The 24,140-nt window shown below is 45.8% G+C and overlaps 1 non-coding gene across 1 annotated transcript; it reads right to left on the reverse strand.

The window, feature by feature from the left end:
• Nucleotides 1-6,037: 6,037 nt before the first annotated feature.
• trnat-agu (transfer RNA threonine (anticodon AGU)) lies at nucleotides 6,038-6,111 on the reverse strand. The gene has a single exon. It is a non-coding gene; the product is annotated as a tRNA-Thr (tRNA).
• Nucleotides 6,112-24,140: the final 18,029 nt, after the last annotated feature.

Below are 24,140 nucleotides of genomic sequence, written 5' to 3' on the forward strand. Positions count from 1 at the left end.
CATTACTTCAGGGTCTGCAGATATATATGTGGCTGTCCGGGGGTGCTTCCCCACGAGTGCTAGCACTCGCTCCTCTGTGTCAGTGATGTCGCTGGGGACTGGTGGCCCCCCACCCGTTCGCCTCTGCACGGACCTCATCGTCGATAGCTTCTTCTGTAAAAGGTGACAGGACGACATGGCATGAGATCATTGCGTGATATCATTGCTAGGTACTGTCACAGAGACTGATACAACACATAACCGACAGATGTAATCATGATTATTATGATTATTATCATTCTTTACCTGAAGACGTACACCGTGACCGCAGGCCTTGAGTACAACATTCCCAGTAAAAGTGAAATACCTCACATCTGATGATAGTCATTCATGACTGTTACAAATCAAATTATATAAATACAAAAGTACATGTAAATAAATGTACTACTTACTCTTTCGGATCTGACAAGGTCGTTCCATCATTTGCGGCATTGGTTGCCCTTACTCTCCTCATTGGTCGCCGACGAGACCATCTCTGCTATCTCCGTCTGTATCTACTGATAGGCCTTTGGGGTGGGCTTCCCGTGCCCTCCCTGAGTCAAATCACCCCAGCGTGACTCAACCTCCTGCAGGTGGGTGGCATTTGCCTCATCCGAGAACCTCCTCGCTCTTTTGCGCCCTCCAATGTGCTCCTCTCCCACCTCATTGCTCTTGCCAGCGATAGTCTCTACAGCGTGCTGTGACACCTCCTCCTCTCCTTCCATTATAAACATCAAATTCGGGCAAATATCTGGCTGGTAACAGCTAATTCTTTTTCCCCAATTTGCTCTAAAGCTCTAAACTCTCCCTCCTTCCTCCCAAAGCAACCACACCACACCCACACACGCCTTCAGTCCCTCTGAGCTCCCTCTCTCTTTGTCTCCTCTTCTGCGCATGTCATGATGACCCTTGACCTCCTGAATTGTGGGAATCCAGTGTTGCCTTGCCATTGCTAAGGACGGCGACTCTTACTTGCAGAAGGTCAGAGAGATGTAACACTAACGCCCATTTCAGAAAAAGGTCATAGACAGACTAAGTGAGTCGGCAAAAATTTGGCAGATGGAGTACAATGTTGGAAACTGTGAGGTCATTCACTTTGGCAGAACAAAATCAAAGAGCAAGTTATTATTTAAATGGAGAAGGATTGCAAAGTGCTGCAGTACAGCGAGACCTGGGGGTACTGTGCATGAAACACAAAAGGTTAGTATGCAGGGACAGCAAGTGATCAGGAAGGCCAATGGAATCTTGGCCTTTATTGCAAAGGGGATAGAGTATAACAGCAGGGAAGTCTTGCTACAGTTATACAGGGTATTGGTGAGGCCACACCTGGAATACTGTGCACAGTTTTGGTTTCCATATTTAAGAAAGGATATACTTGCTTTGGAGGCTGTTCAGATAAGGTTCACTAGGTTGATACCGGAGATGAGGGGGTTGACTTATGAGGGAAGGTTGAGTAGGTTGGGCCTCTACTCATTGGAGTTCAGAAGAATGAGAGGTGATCTTATCGAAACGTATAAGATCATGAGGGGGCTTGACAAGGTGGATGCAGAGAGGATATTTCCACTAATGGGGGAGACTAGAACTAGAGGGCATGATCTTAGAATAAGAGGCCGCCCATTTAGAACTGAGATGAGGAGGAATTTCTTCTCTCAGAGGGTTGTGGATCATTGGAATTTGCTGCCTCAGAGAGCTGTGGAAGCTGGGTCATTGAATAAATTTAAAACAGAGATAGACTGTTTCTTAACCGATAAGGGAATAAGGGGTTATAGGGTGCGGGCAGGGAAGTGGACCTGAATCCATGATCAGATCAGCCATCATTGTATTAAATGGAGGAGCGGGCTCGCTGGGCCAATGGCCTACTCCTGCTCCTATTTATTATGTTCTTATGTCCCTTATTAACCCGTGCTTCTTCGAGTGAGAATTAATGTTGTCCTTGCCAATAGTCCAGTAATTTTCTGACCACTGGCAATAGATTAATTGACCAGTTGATACCAAGTTCATCCCTCTTCATTTTTTGATCAAGGATGTAACATTTGCAAACCTTGAGTCTTCTGGCACCACTTCTATATCCAATGAAGATTGAAAATATGTTGGTCAGAGCTTTTGCTAGCTCCACCCTAGCTTCCGTCAGCAACCGAAGATGTATCCATCTGGATTGAGTGACTTGTTAACTTTGAGTGGTAGCAACCTATTGAGCAATTCTTTCTACCCACTGTTATACTATCCACTATCTCTAGTCCACCTCCTCTACTGCGTCTTTACATTTACATAGGTTTACCCAGGATATACAGTACAGTTACAGCCCATTCCACCAAACCCTCCATTTTGGCGTTTATGTTCCACTTGAGTCTCCTGCCATCTTTCATCAGTTAACTCCATTAGCATAACCTTCTATTCCTTCTCACTCATGCTTATCTAGACTCCTCTTAAATGCATCTATACTATGCGCATCAACCTCTCCCTATGGGACCGAGTTCCTCGTTCTCACCACTGTCTGGGTAAAGAAGTTTCTTCTGAATTAACTACTTGAATTATTGCTAATTATCTTATATTGATGGCCTCTAGTTCTGATCTTCTCCATAAGTGGAAACATTCCCATTACACTTCTCCACAAGTATAACCTCGCATTCCTGGTATTATCCTTGTAAATATTTTTTGTACCCTGTCCAGTTCCTTTTCTTATACATTATTAAAGAAAATTGAGTTCCCTATTATGTTCCCCACTAATCTTTTCTCATACTTTCTCTTTGCCGTTCTTACGTCCTTTATGAATTTCCCCCTGCACTCTCTCTATTATGCTCGATTTTGACTGTATTCTGTGGCAAAACCTCCAATCTTTTGTTTTATTCCCACCTCTATTTCCCTTGTCATCCAGGGAGCTCTAGATTGGATGCCCCACCTTTCCTCCTTATAGAAATATCCTGGGTTTATACCCGCTGTGCCTCCACCTTGAAAGCCTGCTATTGCTCATTCACGGTTTGTCTGGCCAATCTTTGCTCCAGTCCCCCTGCGCTAGATCCCTTCTAAAATCACTGACATTGGCCCTCTTCCAGTTGAATATTTTCATCTTTGATCTTTGTCTCTTCCCACAACTACTATAAACTTGATTATATTATGATCACTGTTACCCAGATGCTCCCCCACTGCAAGACACTCCACTTACCTTGCTTCATTGATCCAGCACTGCTTCCTTCTTCGTTGAGCTAGTAATGTACTGATTAAGAACATTCTTCTGAACACATTTCAGGAATTCTTCACCCTCTTTGCCCTTCACTCTGTTTCCCTCCAGTCTATATTGTGGGAATTAAAGTCTCCCAATACTACTGCTCTATTGTTTTTACATTTCTCTGTAATTTGCCTCCAGATTTGCTCCTCTATCTCCTTCTCGCTATTTGGGGGTCGATAGTAAACACCCTGCAATGTAATAGCTCCTTCTCTGTTCCTTAATTCTAACCAAATAGATTCAGACATTAAACCCTCGAGCATATCGTTCCTCTGTAAAACTGTAATATTATCCTTGTGCAATACTGTCACCCCATCTCCTGACTTTTTTTCACTCCCTATCCCTCCTGAAAACTTTGCAGCCAGGAATGTTAAGCCCCCATTCCTGTCCATGATTAAACCTGGTCGCCGTTATAGCCACTATATCAAAACACCTTTTGGCAACTTGCACCTTTAACTTATTTGTAACAATCCTCCCATTCACACAACATGTCTTTTCCTCCATCTAATTCCTGCTTTTTATACAGTGCCTTGGTGAGACCACACCTGGAGTATTATGTGCAGTTTTGGTCTCCTTACCTAAGAAAGGAGATACTTGCCATAGAGGGAGTGCAGCGAAGGTTCACCAGACTTGATTCCTGGGATGGCAGGACTGTCTTATGAGGAGAGATTGGGTCGACTAGGCCTGTATTCACTAGAGTTTAGAAGAATGAGAGGGGATCTCATTGAAACGTTGACAATTTTAACTGGGTTGGATAGACTGGATGCGGGGAGGATGTTTCCCCTGGCTGGGAAGTCTAGAACAAGGGGTCAAGTCTCAGGATATGGGGGAGGAAATTTAGGACCGAGATGAGGAGAAACGTTTTCACTCAGAGGGTGGTGGACCTGTGGAATACTCTGCCACAGAAGACTGTGGAGGCCAAGTCACTGAATATATTTAACAGGGAGATAGATAGATTTCTAGAAACAAAAGGCATCAAGGAGTATGGGGAGAAAGCGGGAATATGGTGTTGAGATAGAGGATCAGCCATGATCATATTGAATGGCGGTGCAGGCTCGAAGGGCCAAATGGCCTACTATTCCTCCTATTTTCTATGTTTCTATGTTTCTCGACTATTCTTGGCTCTGATGCTGTTTGTCCCTCCTAGTTCTCTATGCACCTTGTCTCTCCTCTCTGCTGCTACTTCCTGGAGCCCCTCCTCCTGCCCAATTACAGTAAAACCGCCCCACCGCACTGGGTAATCTCCCCACAATATCATTGGTTGCCGCCTGTTCAAGTGTAACCCATCCACTTGTACAGGTCCCTCCTATGCCAGACTGATCCCAGTACCTCAGGAAACTAGAAACATAGAAAATAGGTGCAGGAGTAGACCTTTCGGCCCTTCGAGCCTGCACCACCATTCAATACGATCATGGCTGATCATTCCCTCAGTACCCATTTCCCGCTTTCTCTCCATACCCCTTGATCCCTTTAGCCGTAAGGGCCATATCTAACTGTCTCTTGAATATATTCAATGAACTGGTATCAACGACTCTCTGCGGCAGGGAATTCCACAGGTTAACAACTCTCTGAGTGAAGAAGTTCCTCCTCATCTCAATCCTAAATGGCCTATCCCTTATCCTAAGACTGTGTCCCCTGGTTCTGGACTTCCCCAACGTCGGGAACATTCTTCCCGCATCTAACCTGTCCCGTCCCGTCAGAATTTTATACGTTTCTATGAGATCCCCTCTCATCCTTCTAAACTCCAGTGTATAAAGGCCCAGTTGATCCAGTCTCTCCTCATATGTCAGTCCAGCCATCCCTGGAATCAGTCTGGTGAACCTTCGTTGCACTCCCTCAATAGCAAGAACGTCCTTCCTCAGATTAGGAGACCAAAACTGAACACAATATTCCAGGTGAGCCCTCACCAAGGCCCTGTACAACTGCAGTAAGACCTCCCTGCTCCTGTACTCAAATCCCCTAGCTATGCCTTCTTCACCGCCTGCTGTACCTGCACGCCACCTTTCAATGACTGATGTACCATGACACCCAGGTTTCGTTGCACCTCCCCTTTTCCTAATCTGCCACCATTCAGATAATATTCTGCCTTCGTGTTTTTACCACCAAAGTGGATAACCTCACATTTATCCACATTATACTGCATCTGCCATGCTTGTGCCCACTCACCTAACCTGTCCAAATCACCCTGCAGCCTCTTAGCATCCTCCTCACAGCTCACACCACCACCCAGTTTAGTGTCATCTGCAAACTTGGTGATATTACACTCAATTCCTTCATCCAAATTATTAATGTGTAATGTAAAAAGCTGGGGTCCCAGCACTGAGCCCTGCGGCACTCCACTGGTCACTGCCTCCCATTACGAAAAAGACCTGTTTATCCCGACTCTCTGCTTCCTGTCTGCCAACCAATTCTCTATCCACGCCAGTACATTACCCCCAATACCATGTGCTTTGATTTTTCACAACAATCTCTCATGTGGGACCTTGTCAAAGGCCTTTTGAAAGTCCAAATACACCACATCCACTGGTTCTCCCTTGTCCACTCCACTAGTTACATCCTCAAAAAATTCTAGAAGATTTTTCAAGCATGATTTCCCTTTCACAAATGAATGTTGACTTGGACCGATCCTGTCACAGATGTTACCAACACATTCTATGAAAGACCTGTTTGTGCAAGGAAAGAGCTGCAATTCAGAAATCCTTCGTTCATAGCTCCTGAACGGACACAATAATGTCCAGTTTTGGCTTATTTTTAACAAACAATCTGAAAATGATATAATATACTGAGGCAAAGAGAAGGCCCTGCTGGGATTTGAACCCAGGATTTCCTGTTTACTAGACAGGCGCTTTAACCAACTGAGCCACAGAGCCACATGTACAATAAGTATTTCAGCTTCTCTCACTAACACATCTAATAGCTGCCTGTCCCTGTCTGTCGGGTTTCTGACAATTTTGTCCAGGTCTATTTCTCTTGTGTATTTTCCTCCATAGCCATAACAGAGATGTGGCTGAAAGTGACATAAGAACATAAGAAATAGGAGTAGGAGTAGGCCATTTGGCCCCTCCAGTCTGCTCCGCCATTCAATAAGATCATGGCTGATCTGATCCTGTCCTCAACTCCACTTCCCTGCCCATTCCCTGTATCATTCAAAAATCTGTCTATCTCCACCTTAAATACATTCAATGACCCAGCCTCCACAGCTCCCTGGGGTAGAGATTTTCAAAGATTCACGACCCTCTGAGAGAAGAAATTCCTCCTTGTTTCTGTCTTAAGGCAACCCCTTATTCTGAAACTATTCCCCCTAGTACTAGATTCCCACACAAGGGGAAACTGCATCTACCCTGTCAAGCCCCCTTAGAATCATATATGTTTAAATAAGATCACCTCTCATTCTTCTAAACTCCAATGAGTATAGGCTCAACCTGCTTAAACTTTCTTCATATGACAACGCCTTCATCTCAGAAATCAATCTCGTGAACCTTCTCTGAACTGCCTCCAATGCAAATATATCCCTCTTTAAATAAGGAGACCAAAACTGAACACAGTGCTCTTAAGTGTGGTCTTATCAATGCTCTGTACAGTTGGAGCAGGACTTCCCTGCTTTTATACTCTGTCCCCCTTACAATAAATGCCAACATTCCATTGGCCTTCCTGATCACTTGCTGCACCTGCATGCTAACTTTTGTGTTTCAAGTACGAGAACCCACAGATCCCTTCCATACTGTAGCATTTTGCAATCTCTCCCCATTTAAATAGTATTTTTCTGACCAAAGAGGATAACCTCACAATTTGCCAAATGTTTGCCCACTCACTGAACCTATCTATAATCCCTTTCTAGATTATTTCTGGCCTCCTCACAACTTGATTTCCCACCTATCTTTGTATCATCAGCAAGTTTGGCGACGTTACACTCGGTCCCTTCATCCAAGTCATGAATATAAATTGCAAATAGTTGAGGCCCCAGCACTGATCCCTGTGGCACCCCATGAGTTACAGTTTGCCAACCTGAAAATGATCCATCTATCCTGACTCTCTGTTTTCTGTTAGTTAATCAATCCTCTATCCATGCTAATATATTGCCCCGAACCCCATGAGCTCTTATCTTGTGCAGTAACCTTTTATGTGGCACCTTATCAAATGCTTTCTGGAAATCCACATACACCATTATTACCCTACTCATTACATCCTCAAAGAGCTCCAGCAAATTTGTCAAACATGATTTCCCTTTCACAAAACCATGCTGACTCTGCTTGACTGCATTTGGACAACTACATTAAAAGTATGATGGTAGACAAACAATGGCTTGCATTTAAATAATTAAAACATAATTTACAACAAACATACAGTCTTTTAAGGCAGAAATTCCACACAGGAAAAGTGGTCCAACAGTAGCTAACAAGAGAAGTTAAAGATAGTATTAGATTAAGGGAAGAAGCATATAATAATAGGGCACATTCCTGCCTCTCTCCTTTCTAAAATAGGGGCGTTGCATTTGCAATTTTCCAGTCCGCTGGGAGCTCTCCAGATTCCAGGGAATTTTGGTAGATAGCAACCAATGCAGCGACTACCTGTGCAGACATTTATTTTAATACCTTAGGATGCAGGCCATCAGGTCTAGGGGACATATCCACCTTTAGTTCCATTATTTTACTGAGTACCTTTTCTTCAGCGATAGTGATTATATTAAGTTCCCCTTTCCCTTTAGCCCCTTGATTATCTATTATTGGGATGTTTTTAGTGTCTTCTACCGTGAAGACCGATACAAAATATTTGTTAAAAGTCTCGGCCATTTCCCTGTTCCCCATTATTAATTCCCCAGTCTCATTCTCTAGGGGCCCAACATTTTCTTTAGCTACCCTCTTCCTTTTTATATACCTTTAGAAGTTCTTACTAACTGTTTTTATATTTCTTGCTAGTTTACTCTCATAATCCATATTCTCTCTCTTATTTTTTTTAGTTGTTCTTTGCTGGTTTTTAAAAATTTCCGAATCCTCTGGCCTCCCACTAATCTTTGCTACGTTGTATGCCCCTGTTTTCAATTTGATACCATCCTTTACTTCTGTAGTTAGCCACGGATGGTTATCCCTTCTCGTACAGTCTTTCCTTCTCACTGGGATACATTTTTGTTGAGAGTTATGATATATCTCCTTCAATGTCTGCCACTGCTCATCAACCGTCTTGCACTTTAATCTATTTTCCCAGTCCACTTTAGCCAACTCTCCTGCATTCCTTTGAAGTCTCCTTTATTTAAGCTTAGGACCCTGGTTTGAGTCCCAACTTTCTCACCCTCCAATTGAATTTGAAATTCAACCATGCTATGATCACTCTTTCCTAGAGGATCCTTTACTAGGAGAACATTCATTAATCCTGTCTCATTACACAGTACCAGATTTAAGATAGCCTGCTCTCTGGTTGGTTCCACAACATATTGTTCAAGGAATCCATCCCGGATACACTCTATGAACTCTTCCTCAAGGCTACCTTGGCCAATTTAATTTGTCCAATCAATATGAAGTTTTAAATCGCCCATGATTATTACCTTTCTTATAAGCCTCCATTATTTCTTGATTTATACTCTGTCCAGCAGTGTAGCTACTGTTAGGGGGCCTATAGACTACGCCAACCAATTACTTCTTCCCATTATTATTTCTTATCTGCACCCAAACTAATTCTACATCTTGAACTTCTGAGCCAATATAATTTCTCACTACTGCCCTGACCTCATCCATTATTAACAGAGCTACCTCTCCTCGTTTTCCTTTCTGTCTATCCTTCCGAATTGTCAAATTCTCCTGAATATTCAGTTCCCAGCCTTGGTCACCATGTCTCTGTAATGGTTACCAGATCATACCCATTTGTATCTATTTGTGCCGTCAACTCATCTAACTTGTTACGAATGCTGCGTGCATTCAGATAAAGAGCTTTTAAATTTGTATTTTACGAAATTTCCCTGCTTTGACCCCACTTTCTGATACACTTTTATTTTTATACATTCTGCCCCTTCCTGACACAGTCTGGTTATCATTTCCCATTCAGTGCTACCCTGCTCTATTGCCTTCTCCTTGCTCTTGAATTTTTTAATTGCCACTCACCTGAACCCTCCCGCCTCTATTAAAGGTGCTATACAAATGCAAGTTGTTTAATTTTCCCTTTTGAAAGGAAAGACTTCTTAAAAGGTGTACACAGATCCTGTCTTGAATACAACAATCAAAGATTCCCCCAGTCACAAGCGCTGTAGGCTCAATGATGTAATGGTGAGCACTGCGGACACTGAATCCAAGGATCTTAGTTCAACTTTCGGTGAAAAGTGAATTACTGTTGTTCCAGATGATGGAAAATTTTGGACAAACAATTTAAACGCTCCTGGAAGCCAATAACTGCTGCTTCAATCAGTGACGACTCAGCTCCTTGTCTAGATTTCGAATCAGAAGGCCAGTCTGTCTTTTCCTTTCCCAAATCAGCGGAGAGAAAGTCGATTGTTGTACTGCTCAACAGAATGGTGTTTGCTGAGCTTACACCGAGGGCACAGCACAGAAACAGGCCATTCAGCACAACGGGTCTATGTCCTCACTTATGCTCCACGCAAACCTCCTCCTCCTGTTCCAACCCTCTCAGCCCATCCCTCGATTCCATTCTCCCTTATGTGTCTATCTCGCTGCCTCTTAAATGCATCTAGTCCATTTGCCACAGAGGATTCCATATTCTCACCACTCTCTGGGTAAAGAACTTTCCCCTGATTTCCCCATTGGAATAATCAGTGACTATCTTACATTCAGGGCATCGAGTTCTGGGCTCCCCCACAAGTAGAAACATTTCTCTAGGCCTAACTCACCAAACCCTTTCATTATTTTAAAGACCTCTGTCAGGTTGCTTCTCAGAGAAAAGGCAGCAGCCTGTTCATCCTTTCCTGATAAGTAAACCCTCTCAGTTCTGGTATCAACCTTGAAAATATTTTTTCACCTTCAACAATGCGTCTATGGGCTAGACTTTTCCGAGTGCCCCTCAAGGCCTGATTGCCAGGCCAGAAAAACCAGCAACGTTTAGTAGGTAATGCTGGCGGAAATGTACACTTTTATGTTAAAACTAATCACCCGGCGAGAATATGGGTCTTGCACCATTATTCTCAGCGGTTCTCTTGGTGGTTAAGGGGATACCATGTAAAACAGGCGGTTCTTAAAAAATTTAGTCCGAGGCTGTGCTTGGGCCTAGGGAGTGGGGCCAACTTAAAAAAGAAAATATTGACTAAAAAAAAAGTACAAAACATTCCCAAGACACTTTTACACCGATTCGTCTTTTTCAATTAAAAATAAATAAACAAAGAACCTTTAACTTACCATTCTTTGCAGAGTACTCACCTGCCGCCCTGAAAATGAAATGTAAGTTGAGCCCAAGATCTTTTTTTATAATATGGAAATCAGAACTGTGCACATTGCTCCAAGTGTGGGCTAACCAAGGTTCTGTGCAAATATAAAATAACTTTTGTTATCAATCCTAGAAATGGACCCCGGTGCTTGGCTTGCTTTTTATGCCCTTATTTATGGATTTGCTTTTCTATTCCTTTGAGAAATTCCTTTTACAAGCAATATGTGGCTCTTAATTCTTCCTACCAAAATGTACTGTTCTATAAAGAAATGCATTTGTCCATTCTGCAAGTTTATTCATGTAGTCTTGTATTTTGGCACATTTTTCCTTTCTGGTAACTACAGCCCCCAAATTGGCGTCGTCCACAAATTTTCAAATTGTACTTCCAATTCCCAAGTCCAAATTATTAATGTAAATTGTGAACAACAGTGGTCCCAGCACCGATCCTTGTGGAACACCACAACCCAACATTTGCTATCTGAGTAGCAGCACTTAATCCCTGCTCTCTGTTTGTTTTTTAGCTGCTAAGGGAAATTGGTCCTTCCTATCCACTCTATCTAGGTTCCTTATAATTTTAGACACCTCAATATGGTCTCCTTGAGCCTCCTCTGTTCCAAAGAAAACAAACCCAGCCTATTCAATCTTTCCTCATAGCTAAAAATCCTCCAGTCCAGGCAACATCTTTGTAAATCCCCTCTGTCGGCTCTCTCGTGCAATCACATCTTTCCTGTAATGCAGAGGCTAGAACTGCACGCAGTACTCTAGCTGTGGACTAACCAGTGTTTTATACAGTTCAAGCATAACGTCCTTGCTCTTGTATTCTATGCCTCAGCTAATAAAGGCAAGTATTCCATATGCCTTCTTAACCACCTTATCCAGCTGGCCGGCTACCTTCAAGGATCTGTGGACATGCACTCCAAGGTCCCTTTGTTCTTCTACACTTCGCACTATTCTACCATTTAAAGTGCATTCCCTTGCCTTGTCGGCCCTCCCCAAACGCATTACCTCACACTTCTCTGGATTAAATTCCATTTGCCAGTGTTCTGCCCACCTGCCCATTGATAACTTCCTGCATTGATATCCCACTGGTGGTGATTGACCAGAGGCAGGAACCAGCTGACATCACAAAGGAGCCAGCAGCCAATCAGACTGCAGCCAGCAGGGATGTCACAAAGCAGCCCTCGCCCCTCCCCCTCGGTGTGTTACATGGTCACATGACCAGGCTCTGGAGATTGTGTGCAATCTCACTCAGCTGGAACATAGGCTTTTATTTATTCGTTCTGGGATGTGGGCATCGTTGCTAAGGGCAGCATTTTTTTTTTTTTTGAAATTCGTAGCCAATCGTTCCAATTCTTTGTCAAATCACAAACGCCAGAGGTCACCTTGGGCCCATTCAAGGATCACTCTGCGCCAATGCTCTTAGCCAAAAGGCCTAGAGCCACTGCACCGTTCCTGGAAGTACTGCAATACCAGGTTCGTGCCATGGAGGTGGATGGGTCAGGTCCCCCACACACCTCCGTGGAGGTGGATGGGTCAAGCCACCCCACCCCCCTAAGGGCAGCATTTATTGCCCATCCCCAAATTGCCCTTGAGAAGGTGGTGGTGAGCTGCCTTTTTAAACCGCTGCAGTCCGTGTGGTGAAGGTGCTCCCACAGTGCTGTTAGGGAGGGAGTTGCAGGATTTTGACCCAGCGACAATGAAGGAACGGCCGATATATTTTCAAGTCAGGAAGGTATGTAACTTGGAGATGATATTTCAGATGGTGTTGTCCCCATGTGCCTGCTGCCCTTCTCGGTGGTAGAGGTCGCGAGTTTGGGAGGTGCTGCCGAAGAAGCCTTGGCGAGTTGCTGCAATGCATCTTGTAGATGGTACACACTGCAGCTAGGGGGCGCCGGTGGTGGAGGGAGTGAATGTTGAAGGTGGTGGATGGGGTTCCGATATAGCGGGCTGCTTTGTCCTGGATGGTGTCGAGCTTCTTGATAGTTGTTGGAGTTGCACTCATCCAGGTCCCGCTGTCCTGCAGCACTTTGCAATCTTTCTCCATTTAAATAATAACTTGCTCTTTGATTTTTTTCTGCCAAAGTGCATGACCTCACATTTTCCAACATTATACTCCATCTGCCAAATTTGAGCCCACTCACTTAGCCTGTCTATGTCCTTTTGCAGATTTTTTGTGTCCTTCTCACACATTGCTTTTCCTCCCATCTTTGTATCGTCAGCAAACTTGGCTACGTTACACTCAGTCCTTCTTCCAAGTCGTTAATATAGATTGTAAATAGTTGGGGTCCCAGCACTGATCCCTGCGGCACCCCACTATTTACTGATTGCTAACCCGAGAATGACCCATTTATCCCGACTCTCTGTTTTCTGTTTTCATCCCGGATTTATTCGCAGCGGGCAAGAACAATTAGTTAGCAGTACCAGCTACTTCTCATAGTTCGACACTGGGAAATAACGACAAGACACCAATACGTATAGTTCCCACTGTGCGTGGCAGTCCTTACTGAGTAGTGATCAAGCTGTGATCAACAGTACACCTATCAGTTTGCCCCTTGAGCTGCTATGATAAGTTATAATTACCAGTTCCTCAGTTCCCCGTGTGCTCACGATCGTCCCAGTCATCCGCTGACATGTCGTGATGTGCGTCACCTGATGACTGACCGGGTCACCCTTCCTTGACTGCAGCCCTGCTCCCACTGATCTTTGCTGAGTCTCTGCCTCAGTTTCTCTGTGCACTCACCATCGACCCGGTGGTCTGACGGGTTCGTGGAGCATAATCTCTGATGACTGACCAGGTCACCTTTCTCTGATGATCTGCAGCCTGTTGTCTGCGTGTTGTTATCGCTGCCTTTTCTCAGATGTTGTTTCCATGGCTACCTGTCACTAATCAAAATCCTTACTTTGATCGATCGATGATCTATCTTCATTGTGACCACAGATTTAGCACTTCAGAAACTGGCTTATTGTCTAGCCTAGCACTATCATGGACCTCACTGTGTTCAGTATCGGTGATTACATTTCTACAAAGGTTTGGTCATTATCAGTGATTACATGTCCACAAAAGGTTCAGTATAATTTCCATTGTGTTGGGGTTTCTCTACAGATTAACATTACGCATTTTAAACAGGAATCTCCAAGGGTTCTTACATGTTACCGGAAGGCAGTATATACAGCTTCGTAAGCATTTTATATAGAATGTTGAAAAAGGTTAATCACAGAATTCAGTTTCCTAGGCCTTACACTGGGTTTTCAAGCCCTACAATACCCACCCTCAAGTGATACAGTTTACTCTTTTAAGAAATTGTAAAACTTCCATGTACAGACATCGCAGAATATATTCAGAGCAATCAACTATTGCATGTTATTGTAGCCGATTGGTTTCTCTTGCCGACCATTTCATGTGCAATAACTTTAACATTTGCTTGGCTTTCTGTCTCCAGCATCTTCCACATGAATCGATTAGCAAGTATGATACTACAATTAGTTGAACCACCACCAACACACGAGAGGCTATGTGAATCCATGGATGTATCTGTATATTAGTTCCAATAGCTCTAGCCCACCATGAGGTTTGCGGGATTTCATTAATTTTCCCCGCTAATCTCTTATTTGTTTGCTGTAGCTGGTAATAGTGTTCCCTGGATCTTTCGATTTATTCCTCTAGCTTTGCCAAATTCTCCGGCAATGTCATACCCGAACCTCTCGACATACCTCCTTAAATTCCCTTTTAAGTCATCGTTTATTTGGATTCCCGTCGCACGGTGTTGGTAAACAGTTATCAGTTCCTGTGCCCCTATCCCCTATTGCCAAGTGCTGTGAGTGTAGGTTGTGTGGCTGGTTGTTACTCAGTATTTCCCATTTCCCACTTATACGCTTTGCATGGACTGCAGCTGAGTGTTCAAAGCTTCCATGGTGCAATTCACCTTGGTTCCCGAATTATTGAACCCACACGTCAGCTGAGAATACTCCTCAATAGCATAGGAACACATCACGGTGTCCCCGTGTGTACTGCATCCTTCTAACCTTGTCCCCACCATATCATCTCACAAGTTTGCTGCGTATGGAGAGATTCCATGATACTTTACATAATTTTTACCTCAGAACACTCGTATATTTTCTACCTGATACATCGGGAGCGGCAAGATCCCGTGGGGCAATTACTGGCAAATATATCCCCAATCCCAGTACTGTCAGATTACTTCTGCTCCAATCGGTTTGGACAGCATATACCAGAATTAGACCTCGGAGCTGACACACTGTGACATTATTATGGCATTAATGCTTCGAGGTGTTCGTTAGTTACCCACGTAGGAATTTTACCTTCTTGGATATGTTCGAATATTCTCTCGGGCCTGCTCTACCGATCAGGATCCATACATTCTGCAAAAGTCATTTCTGGCGGCTTCATCCAAAGCGGCCCTATCCTCTTTGAGCAATTCGTTAATGGTCTTAGCGTGTCTGCCATGACCTTCCACAATATCCTGCAAATGGGCGGGCATAATGTTATCCTCCCCTAACTGGGGCATCCTGGTTGTCATTAGCAACCCCAAGTATCTCCTTGAGTTTAGTTTTTAAGTTCCCGATTTCTCCCTCCAGGGCAGCCAAATCCAGACTCTGTGACCCGAACCTTTATTCCCAGGACCAAGAAGTGATGACCCTGCGTGGGACCTCCCTTTATATACCTGGATGACCAGGTGAGGAGTGTCTCCCACAAGTCCAGCCCTGTGGTCAAGGTGTGCATTTCTTAGGTGTATACAGTATGCAGTGTTGTTACATGAAGGTTACAGTTACGTGAAGGTTACATACATGACAAGAGCGATTAACATTATAAAGTTAAAACCCGATGCCTTCTTGGGCTGAAAGGACTCCAAACGCACCAGCCCGATGCCTTCCCGAGCCGAAATTTTAACTCACGTTACAACGGTTTCCCGTTGGAACCGTGGTCGGATAATCGCGAGTTGCCTGTAATCCTTTCTTAGGCCCCAGTGTGAGAATTGGACATCTATCCTCTCTCCGAGGCTTGGGCGGTACAATGGGTTTGATATTAACCTGGATTAATTGAAAACCTTCCACCCTTAATTCCCCCGCAGTGCAATTTACCCCACTAGCTGTTAGGGTTCCGTTTGTAATTGTGTACCAAGCATGGTTCCATTTCCTCGTGGCAGCCCAAACATACGATGACCAACTTTATTTTGTTTTTATGGAGAAACTTTTCTTATTTTGTTGCAGTTTGTTACGAGTGGGCTCAATAATGTTTTTTAAAAAATATAACTTAGCAAATCATTCTACACTGATAAAGTTAATCAAAGTCTCCCCGGTGTCCTGAGGCCAATATCTATCCCTCAATCAACATAACAAAAACAGATTATCTGATCATTATAACATTGCTGTGATGGGGGAGCTTGCTGTGCGCAAATTGCCTGCTGCGTTTCCCACGTTACAACAGTGACTACCCTTTAAAAGTCTTTAATTGGCTGTAAAGCGTTTTGAGACGCCCGGTGGTTGTGAAAGGCGCTATTTAAAAGCAAGCCTTTCTTTACAATCGGCTGTCATCTTTAACCAGTATTTCCTAAGGTCTCCCATTGTGTATCTCTTATCTGCACCACCATCGTCCCTCGCTCCTGTGGTTTCGTGCATGGAGTGTATGCATGTTAAACTCGTTTTGCCCCCTCCTCTTGACCACCGCCAACGGTTCCAGCATATCTTGGAATGTGTAGAGTTATGCATGACCAGAGGACTGATCCCTATCTTGGGTATCCCCTGTAAAGTGCCACTGGGTCCGAGGCTGTCCCTCCCCAGGCTTTCCGTAGACCAAACACACTGGGTCTCCGTCTGAGACTTTATAATTGGTCACTAATACCTGTCCTGGGCATGAATTTTGTCATCCGCCCTTGATTCCTTCAAACTGTATTACATGTTCGTGGTTCTCTCTTTCCAGTGGAGGTTCAGTCCCGATTCCGCTTTGTCCCATTATGCGAGCAGTAAGTTAGTATCAGTTCCCCGGGGGGGCGGGGGGGGGGGAGGAGGGGGGACGGTGGGGGGCGGGGGCAGGATGGGGGGTGACGACCGCCTGGATTTCTCCCCACCCTGAGTGACTCGCCACCCTCTGGCGATCTTTGACCCTGAGTCCTGGTGCTTCTGGTGTCTATACAATGATTCCTCCCACCTTCCTGACGGGAGAGGACATGCCCGCAATCTGGTCTCGGTCTTGCTCCACAGCAGGCGACCATTGTTACCCGATAGGTTATTCCTCCCTCCTGCTTCTGTCGAGGCCCAGGGACCTCTCCTTTTGGCTCGCAACATTCTTTGCCTGGAATCCTGCCAGGCACAGGATTCCCCAAAACACCTTCCCTTCCATTGGCAGATCATCTGAAATTAAACACATATAACACTTGCTCTGTGACAGATACCACTCCCACAGGCTGAACATAAGAACATAACAACATAAGAAATAGGAGCAGGAGTAGGCCATATGGCCCCTCGAGCCTGCTCCGCCATCTCATAAAATCATGGCTGATCTGATCATGGACTCAGGTCGACTTCCCTGCCCACTCCCCATAACCCCTTATTCCCTTATTGGGTAAGAAACTGTCTACTTCTGTCTTAAATTTATTCAATGTCCCAGCTTCCACAGCTCTCTGAGGCAGCGAATTCCACAGATTTACAATCCTCTGAGAGAAGAAATTCTCCTCATCTCAGTTTTAAATGGGCGTCCCTTATTCTAAGATTGTGCCCTCTAGTTCTAGTCTCCCCGAAGGCAGTGAAGGTTCACCAGACTGATTCCCACGATGGCAGGACTGACATATGAGGAGAGACTGGAATGACTGGCCCTGTATACACTGGAGTTTAGAAGGATGACAGGGGACCTCATAGAAACATATAAAATTCTGAAGGGACTGGACAGATCAGATGCAGGAAGAATGTTCCCGATGTTGGGGAAGTCCAGAACCAGGGGACACAGTCTAAGGATAAGGAGTAAACCATTTAGGACTGAGAGTTGTTAACCTGTGGAATTCCCTACCACAGAGAGTTGTTGGTGCCAGTTCATTGGATATATTCAAGAGGGAGTTAGATATGGCCCTTACGGCTAAAGGGATCAAGGGGTAGAGAGAGAAAGCAGGAAAGGGGTACTGAGGTGAATGATCAGCCATGATCTTCTTGAATGGTGGTGCAGGCTCGAAGGGCCGAATAGCCCCCTCCTGCATCTATTTTCTATGTTTCTATGTTTCTATGTTTCTCCCCTATCAGTGGAAACATCCTCTCTGCGTCCACCTTGTCAAGTCCCCTCATAATCTTATACGTTTCAATAAGATCACCTCTCATTCTTCTGAATTCCAATGAATAGAGGCCCAACCTACTCAACCTTTCCTCATAAGTCAACCCCCTCATCCCCGGAATCAACCCAGTGAACCTTCTCTGAACTGCCTCCAAAGCAAGTATATCCTTTCGTAAATATGAAAAACAAAACTGCACGCAGTATTCCAGGTGTGACCTCACCAATACCTTCTCTAGCTGTAGCAAGACTTCCCTGCTTTTATAGTCCATCCCCTTTGTAACATACATTACGTATTTAAATTATGACAGACAATACGACTGCAGAGGTTTTCATTCCCTCTCTCTTCTTCGTGTTCCTGCTAGAAACAGATTAGGGGACTTTTCCTTTGGACCTGGAGTCCTGCTCTTTCTGCCACCTCCCTGTCAGGTTCCTGATTATCCGGGACCGGCTGATCTACCGGCTGGACCCCAGTTCCTCACAGTCCCAAACAATAGGTGGACCTCGGCTAATCATACTCGTAATGGTGGCCTGAGATGAGGAGAAATTTCTTCTCTCAGAGGGTTGTAAATCTGTGGAATTCGCTGCCTCAGAGAGCTGTGGAAGCTGGGCCATTGAATAAATTTAAGACAGAATTAGACAGTTTCTTAACCGATAAGGGAATAAGAGTTTATGGGGAGCGGGCAGGGAAGTGGACTTGAGTCCATGATCAGATCAGCCATCATCATCACCCTCATCATAGGCGGGCCCTTGAATGAGGATGCCTTGCTTCCACACCTAAAGGGAAGAGTTCACAGATGTTTCAATGGAGGACCCGATGTTCCAGTCCTGAACTCCAGGGATGGAAGATGCCTGTGCGTGGATATTTTTAACGTGTGGTGACCGTTGCACACCAGTCACCACACGGGCTTGACAGAGCTAGGCCTTTATCCAGTGGCAAGGGTTAACCAGGACGACTGGAGACCTGCTCTGCTGCACGGTCCTACTGCGCACACGTATTGCAGTGTGGTGCTGCCCCTGGGCTCTCGGCTCTTCTGGGCCCCTTACCCTCATTTGCCGCACCTCCGCTACGAGCTTCCCACTCCGCCGCTGTGCCTGGGCCCCGCCGATGTTCCAGCCCATGCTCTCACCGGCAACCTGGGCCTTGATGATGTCACCCAGTCGCCCACCTCCAAATGGGATGACTCGCGCTGGAAGCTGTAGTGGCTTGCTCCAGCTCTTTATACTCCCGACCTGCGGTGGTGTCTTCTCGCAGGTCGGGGTGATCGGATCAGCCATGATCGTATTAAATGGCGGAGCAGGCTCGAGGGGCCATATGGCCTACTCCTGCTCCTAATTCTTACGTTCTTATGTTGCCTTTTTGACCTTCCTTCTGGTCGGTTGTGCATCATCTGGTTAATGTGGAGCCATTTTACCCACTTTGGGAGCTGAACAGCACATACCATCAGGCTAGCCTTGTCCACTACACTATACGGTCCTTTATACAGGGGTTCAAACACACCACCCTCGCACAGTTACACACCATCACCTGGTCTCCTACATGCCATTCCTGTGGTTCACTTTGGGCTAAATACATTCGGTCGCACTGATATTCTTTCCTGAAGTTATGCGCAGCAGTCAGGTTGAGTTCCCTTAAGAGCTCCCACAATTCCTTCACAAACATGTCTCTGTTTGCCTCTGTCAGCTGTTTGTCAGTAAGAGTAGGGACCAGGAAATGGGTAGGCGTGTGCATGGGTCGCCCAGTTACCAACTGGTGTGGGGAATACCCAGTCCCTTTGGACTAGTTGCTCCGTATCCCCATGAGGATCAGAAGAAGCTTCATCCCACCTCTTGGGCTGCTCTTCTAATTCTTTCCGAAGGGCTAGCTTGAGAGAACGGTTCATTCTCTCTACAATTGCGGACGACTGGGGATTATGGGCCACATGCCACTTCCCCTCAATCCTGAACAGCTTCAGAATAGTTTGCATCACCTGTCCTGTAAAATGTATTCCCTGATCTGACGCTACCGCTTTGGGGAGCCCCCACCTGGAGAACACTTCCCGAACTCGAATCGCAGCAGTCCCTAATGCGGTTACAGATTTGTAGGGGAACACCTCCACCCACTTAGTGAAATTATCCCACAGGACCAGGCCCAACTTGTTCCCTTTCCAGGAGGTGGGCAATGGTCCAATAAAATCTATCTGGATACATTGCCAAAGTCCTTCGGATCGGCAGGTGTGGCCTAAAGGCGTTTTCTTCCAATGGGGATCCAGATTATTAGCTGCGCAGATCAGGCAGTTTTTATGATAATGTTCCACATCTTCTATGAAATGGAGCCACCACACTACCTCCCTGATCCTGTTGTGGATACGTTCTGGTCCAGGATGACCAGTCCCAGGCCCCCTCTGTGGCTGTTGCATAAACTGCTCCCGATCCCTTTCCGGCACTATCCACAAATTCAACAGCATTTCCTCTTTGATCTCAATATCATTAGCCCCGTATGGTCCCTCGATGGGTTTACCTTCCCTCTTGGCTTGCATGACTGCCCTTAACACCACATCCTCCTTCTGAACTGTTTTCAAATCAGGTGGGAGAGGGACCCTGTTGGTTTCAGGGGCCATTGATGCTAATAACCCTGACTGGTATGAATTCCACAGAATCCCCTTCTCCGGCCCTGTCCTAGCCAGTTCGTCGGCTCTCCTAGTCCCTTCCCACCTTGGTTCAGTTTTGGAATGGGCTTTGTGAATGTAAAATCGTTCCTTTCCCGATCCTACGATTCCCGTTATAGTAGCTAACACGGGAGCTGGCACCAACGGTTTGCCATCAGCCGATGTGAACCCTCGCCTGGCCCAGATTACCAGATATTCTGTACAGGAATTTCAGGTGAACATCGAGTCCGAGCAAGTCGTGTAAGGAAGGGGAAACTCCATTGGATGTGTGACTACGTGAGGCACTGCTGGCAGCTCTGCCTGCCTGGCGCTGAGGGCATCTGGCAATTTAATCACCAGTTCTACCTTCGTGGGCTGGGTTCCTGTAAATAACGCAAAATGTTTTACTGCCTAGAAGGTAGCAAGAAGGTGCCGTTCGTAAATCGGATACCCCTCTCCTACCTCTGACAGAACCCGAGAAGCGTACGCGCCCGATCGAAGTTTCCCATTAGTCTCCTGCAGCAGTAGCGCACTTAGACTAGCTTCAGTTGCACTGCCTCGAGTGAGACTTCTTCCACTGGGTCTATGGCCCCTAATGCCGGGGCCAGCTGTAGGTCTCGTTTTAGCTGGACATAGACTTCCTCGCGCCGTTCATCCCATTCCCATTCCACCCCTTTCCTTAACAACCTTAGCAAGGGTCTGAACATAGCCGCATACCCTTCAGTAAACTCTCTGCTGTACCCGGTCAACCCCAAGAACGATCAAATAGCTGGGACCAATCTTGGACATAAGAACATAAGAAATAGGAGCAGGATTCGGCCATTTGGCCCCTCGAGCCTGCTCCGCCATTCAATAAAATCATGGCTGATCTGATCATGGACTCAGCTCCACTTCCCCGCCTGCTCCCCATAACCCTTCACTCCCTTATCGCTCAAAAATCTGTCCATCTCCGCCTTAAATATATTCAACGACCCAGCCTCCACAGCTCTTTGGGGCAGAGAATTCCACAGATTTACACCCTCTGAGAGAAGAAATTCCTCCTAATCTCAGTTTTAAATGAGCGGCCTCTTATTCTGAGACTATGTCCCCTAGTTCTAGTTTCCCCTCTGAGTGGAAATATCCTCTCTGCATCCACCTTGTCGTACCCCTTCGTTATCTTATGTTTCAATCAGATCACCTCTGATTCTTCTGAACTCCAATGTGTATAGGCCCAACCTACTCAACCTATCCTCATAAGTCAACCCCTTCATCTCCGGAGTCAACCAAGTGAACTGTTGTGTATGGAGAAAGAGTCAGACTTAACAAGGTGAGCTCAAAGTAAAGTGTGACCGTAGTCTTTTATTACAGGCCTCCAGAGTGCCTATCTAACCTGTGAAACTTTCTTAAATATCTGTGCTCCCAAGGGATTATGGGATCTCTTGGGACTCTGGGGAATGAGCCCTCTGGTGGCTGTACAGAGTAATTACAAGTCCACATATATAACAACATTCCCCCCGCCAAAGTCAAAAGTGTAACTATTTACAATGTGAGCCGATCTGGGGCCCTTCTTGCCCTGGTTGATCACCTCGGTGTGAAAGCTGGTGTTGTTGAATCATTTGTTGGGCCCTCACTGGGCTGTTGTACAGCTGGCCTTGCTGAGCTGCCTGGTGTGTTGGGCCCTGCAGGGCTGCTGTGAATGATGGGTTCTGCTTCGTGGTCAACCGTGGTGTTGGTTGCCACTGGTGTGTGTGTTGGGGGATCAAAAATGGTAGGGATCAAGGTGGGTTGCTCAGGATAGTCCATGAATCTGAGTTTGATTTGGTCCAAGTGTTTCCGGTGAATGAATCCATTTGAAAGTTTGACCCGAAACACCCTGCTCCCCTCTTTGGCCACGACAGTGCCGGGAAGCCACTTGGGACCTTGTCCATAATTTAATACAAATACAGGATCATTGACTTCAATCTCGCGTGACACATTTGTGCTATCATGGTATGCACTTTGTTGAAGCTTCCTGCTCTCTGCCTGTTCATGTAGATCAGGGTGAATGAACGAGAGCCTTGTCTTAAGTGCTCTTTTCATGAGCAGTTCAGCAGGTGGGATCCCAGTGAGTGAGTGTGGTCTCGTGCGGTAGCTAAGCAGGACTCGGGATAGGCGAGCCTGCAGTGAGCCTTCAGTTACCCTCTTCAAGCCTTGCTTGATGGTTTGCACTGCTCTCTCTGCCTGACCATTGGACGCTGGTTTAAATGGGGCAGATGTGACATGTTTGATCCTGTTACAGGTCATGAATTCTTTGAACTCAGCACTGGTAAAACATGGCCCATTGTCGCTCACCAGGACACCAGGTAAGCCGTCTGTGGCAAACATGGCCCGCAGGCTTTCAGTGGTGGCAGCAGACGTGCTAGCCGACATTATCTCACATTCAATCCACTTGGTGTACATTTTACCCAAGAACGGGCCTGCATAGTCGACATGTACGCTAGACCACGGTTTGGAGGGCCAAGACCATAAACTTAGCGGCATCTCCCTGGGTACATTGCTTAACTGCGAGCATGTATTACATCTGTGATGGCAGGACTCTAAGTCCGCATCGATACCGGGCCACCACATGTTGAATCTGGCTATCGCTTTGATCATTATGATGCATGGGTGGGTACTGTGGAGGTGTCTCTGCCCTTCTTGGGGACCACTACTCGATTGCCCCACAGAAGGCAGTCTGCCAGTATAGACATTTCATCTTTGCGCCGCTTTCTGCATTTACACTGGGACACTGGACCTGCTCCCGTGAAGCACACAGGTTTTGACAAGAGATAATAAGGGGTCCTGGCTTGTCCAGGTTTTGATCTGCCGGGCAGTGACAGGTGATTGCTCACTCTCAAAGGCTTCCATAACCATGGCTAGATCTGCGGCCTGCGCAATTTCCACCCTCCGTGGTGGGCAATGGCAGCCTACTGAGAGCATCGGTGCAGTTTTCTGTGCCTGGCCTGTGGTGGATGGCGTAGTTATCTGCGGAAAACGTGAGCGCCCATTTCTGGATGCGGGCCAATGCGTTGGTATTTATCCCTTTACTCTCGGAAAACAGGGATATAAGTGGCTTATGGTCAGTTTCCAATTCGAATTATAGCCCAACAGGTATTGATGCATTTTCTTTACCCCACAGACACACGCTAATGCTTCTTTTTCAATCATGCTGTAGGCTCTCTCAACCTTAGACAGACTCCTGGATGCATAAGCAACCGGTTGCAGTTTCCCGAAATCATTAGCTTGTTGCAATACACACCCGACGCCATATGATGATGCATCACATGCGAGTACCAAATGCTTATATGGATCATACAACACAAGCAATTTGTTTGAGCATAACAATTTTCTCGCTTTTAGAAAGGCATTTTCTTGGCTTTTGCCCCAAATCCATTCACCCCCTTTTCATAGTAGTGGTTCTAGCAGTGTGCTGAGACCTAGTAAGAAGTTACCAAAGTAGTTCAAGAGTCCCAGAAACGACCGCAACTCCGTCACGTTCTGTGGCCTCGGTGCGTTCTCGATTGCCTCCGTCTTTGCGTTGGTGGGCCTGATGCCATCCGCCGCAATCCTCCTTCCCAGGAACTCCACTTCAGGTGCCAGGAAATCGCACTTCGAGCATTTTAACCTGAGCCCCACGTAG

Source organism: Pristiophorus japonicus, chromosome 20 (genome assembly GCF_044704955.1).
Source record: "Pristiophorus japonicus isolate sPriJap1 chromosome 20, sPriJap1.hap1, whole genome shotgun sequence".
Classification (NCBI taxonomy): Eukaryota; Metazoa; Chordata; class Chondrichthyes; family Pristiophoridae; genus Pristiophorus; species Pristiophorus japonicus.